Below are 3730 nucleotides of genomic sequence, written 5' to 3'. Positions count from 1 at the left end.
ATAGAAAAAACTGGTCAAAGAGATCATAAACGTGTCATAAAATCCGGGAAGGATTTATTTTATATCGGGTGCAAGTGAATTTCTCGAATCCGATGGTGGCGGCGAGCCACTCGAAAAAGTCAATTCCGCCTGGGCGAAGTTAGCCCGAAAATACCGCAAATTGCGACCGCGTTGTTGCCAACAAGACTCTCTGGCCGGTAAACGAGATTTATTGGGCGAAATGATCGCCGGAGGCGGGCGAAATTAAGCCGGATTCACGAGGTGTCCCTCGGTCTCGCGTTCCCTCTTCGAAAGGGGCGTGGATAATGGAGGGGAGGGAGGGCCGATCGTTGCGTGCAACGAGGGTGTAATTCAAAAAAAAGGCCGCGCGCCACTAAATCTAGCCCCGATTAAGGCCTTATTACGGGTAAACACGATCGGGACGGTACGTACGAATCCGCTCGAGGGAGAAGGACAAACAGAGGGAGGGAGGGAGGAAGGAAGGAAGGGACGATGTTGCCGGTTCCGTTTTCTCGAGAAGAGGGATCCTTATGGGTGCAATTACACAAGGGCTAATTATGCTCTTCCTCCTTCACGAGGGGCTTCGACACGCATTCGGGGCCGCTCCCTCCACCACACGATCGTTATTATCTACGAGGCCTATAAGGGAGGAGGAGGAGGGAAGAGGGGCCTTCCTCTCGTAAGAAGAGGATACGTCGTCGGTGGATTGTAATAGGAGCAACGTGTAATTATAGTAATTTACCGGGTTGATACACGTGGACACCGAGTGGGAGACTCGGTTGTTAACGAACGGTTGTTCCGTGAAGAGTTGTCGTTCGATGCGAGAATTTTCGCGGCGGGACATGCGATCCAATTTCGAATTTTACGACGTGGAGCCGGCCGGTTGTTGATTATTCTCGCCGCGTGTATTATTTTTATTTGCGCGCAGCGAGCGGCAACGGCCTCGTTAAAGGGTCGGGACGAAGTGGAGAGAAATGTTCTTTCGCGTCGAAGAAATGAAATAATTTCAGACAAATTGTTGTTTATGCTTTTTTTGTGATTACACGCGGGGATAATTTTCTAATTGACGTAAAAATTGAATAATATCGATACGAATTTATAATATCTACGTGATAATATCAGAGACCAAATTTTTGTTTGTTTCTGATTTCGATTTCGTAAATATTTATGAGATGTAAAAATTCACAATTTTAAAGTAAAGAGGAAGGAAGAAAAAATAATAATCTCCCCGACGGGGAATCGAACCCCGGTCTCCCGCGTGACAGGCGGGGATACTAACCACTATACTATCGAGGAATCTTTGCCTCACACTTTTTTATATGTAAATATAAGGTTATACAAAACTACGTTATAATATTTTGTAAAAATTTCTTAATGCCAAACTTGCTCGTTAAACGAATTAATTACGATTAATTAAAAAAATAAAATATACATCGCGTAGAGAGAAACCAAATGAACCATCACCTTTTTAACCTAATCTAATTCCATTAAATAAAAAATCAATCGTCTTGATAAACACGCGAAAAGATTAAAACGAACGCGATATTATTCCCCAGATATAGTTATAGTATCCCATAAAGATTTTCTAACAAAATCTCGTATATATATATATATTTTTCTGTTTCTTCGAACAAAAAAGACGAAAGCCTCGTGCAAAGGAAGGTTTAACCTCCGCGAGATCGAAGCGGGGAGAAAAACACGGGGTGGACAGACAAGCGAATATAAAATGTCACAGAGATCGAGGTCGTCGACGAGGAATCGCATTGTTCATTTAGCATTCGCGATACGTACGTTCCATCGGCGTCGTGCACGGCTTAGTTAATTGCGCGGAATTTATCATGCGGAGGGGTGGAAGCATCGAATAGAAGGGAGACAGCTGGCGAGGGATTACTACATGTACGATTACGCCTGTTTGATATGCCGCGACACTCAAAACTCGTACATCACACTTAATCGCTGAATATGGAACAGTCAACCCCGATAGCCGCATCCAACATGCATATTTAGACTGCAATTATGCCCCTTAGCTATTGTCGACACGCACGCCGCTGCAAATTCTCCATTGAACCCTTCCTTCTCTTTTTCTCCTTTGTTTTTTTTTTCTTTTATTCTTCTTCTCCCCCTCCCCCCTCCCCTCCTCTTTCATCTTCGAATATCTTTAGAGAATCAAGTTGGATGGAAAATGTTGTGGAACGTCTGGATGTCGCGTAGTATTAGATTGATTGAAAAATTGGAAGAAATCAAGGAAGATTCCAATTTTAATATTAGAGATACGTAGGCCATTCGTCACTCTTGATCTGTCTCTTTGTGCAATTGGAATGAACGATTAATGTGATGTAAAATAAAAAAAAAATACATATATTATATATATATATATATAATAACGCGATTACAATTAATCATATTACAATCACGCGAGCAGTGTGACAGATTTATTGAAATATCAAATACATTCATCAAAATGTATTAGACGGTACGGCTATTGTTTGAAGAACTGGAAACGTTGAGGAAATAAATGGGGGTTATTCAGATCCGAGATTAATCGATAATGCAGTATTAATGTGCATTAAAATGGGGCACGTAACGAGTGATTAATACAACTGAAAGCGACTGATGATCAATTTTACGATTTGTAATAGTATTTAGGCGTGATAATCTCGAGGCGTGTAATCTTTTCAGCGATGCAACGTAAATCAAGCTTGGAAATTTTATGCACGAAGGTGACAAACGAGCCTCCTCCGTGATCATTCATCGATGAAACTTTTTCCACACTCGTGGAACACGCGAGACTCGACTCGAAAAATTTTGATGAAAGTTAATGTCCCTTTACATCCTGTTAAATTACGTTTAATTATTACGGGCAATGTTTTACGCGAATTCCAGGGGGAAATTGCTACAATATTCAGGCGCCAATTACCCTCGTTGCTGAAATCAGCTTTTCAGATTGATGCATTTCGCTTGTTACAAGTCATAAAATTGCAGTAACCGATTTTACGATATATATCGCGTGGATTGGAGAGTCAAGCTGCTTTTGTTCCAACGATGAATCATATTTTCGTAATATAATATTTATAATCGACAAAAGCTCGTTTTAAGAATGTGTATGGTAGATGTATATGGTTTATTTCGATTGCAATGTTAATATTGGAAATAATTTAATAACAATAATAATTAATTTTATGATTTCAATAATTTTCGAGTAATGGAATTCTAAATTTGAAATAATAAATTTTATATTATTTCGTCCGTCGTCGTATCTTTCTCAAATTAATTTTATCTAATGTCAAATTGATAATGGAAATGAGAAAATAAACGATTAAATTGAATCAGAAAATTTTCACGATGCATCCTAATCATACTTTGTATGCAAACCAATGTAGAACACAGACACTTGAAATAAAAATTTTCGACAAAGGAAATATATTTCGACATTCCAACGTATGTAAATATTTCTTAAAGACGCAATTGATTCTCAATTCAAACCATCAGAGAAAATATCACTCAACATTATTCTATTCTTCAATTATTAAAAAAATATTAAATAAGAATTTCGATTAAACATCATCGAAGATCGAATATTTATCTCGAATTAAACAACTCACTCAAATGTGCCATCAAAACAGAAGGACATAAAATAATAAGAAGAAAAAAAAAACAGACTCCCTCTATACAAGGATTCCCCCCCCTCCCCCCTCAAAAAAGAATCGAGTAAGAAAAGAGAAGGGGAGCA

General features: G+C 39.0%; 1 non-coding gene across 1 annotated transcript; it reads right to left on the bottom strand.

Moving 5' to 3' along the window:
• Nucleotides 1-1224: 1224 nt before the first annotated feature.
• On the bottom strand, nucleotides 1225-1296 carry TRNAD-GUC (transfer RNA aspartic acid (anticodon GUC)). Its single transcript has one exon. It is a non-coding gene; the product is annotated as a tRNA-Asp (tRNA).
• Nucleotides 1297-3730: the final 2434 nt, after the last annotated feature.

This window comes from Apis florea, unplaced genomic scaffold (genome assembly GCF_048593485.1).
Source record: "Apis florea isolate Af1SG1 unplaced genomic scaffold, ASM4859348v1 contig_2293_pilon, whole genome shotgun sequence".
NCBI classification, from domain to species: domain Eukaryota; kingdom Metazoa; phylum Arthropoda; class Insecta; order Hymenoptera; family Apidae; genus Apis; species Apis florea.
The sequence above is the reverse complement of the archived record's forward strand: the minus strand, read 5'-3'. Positions and strand labels throughout refer to the sequence as shown.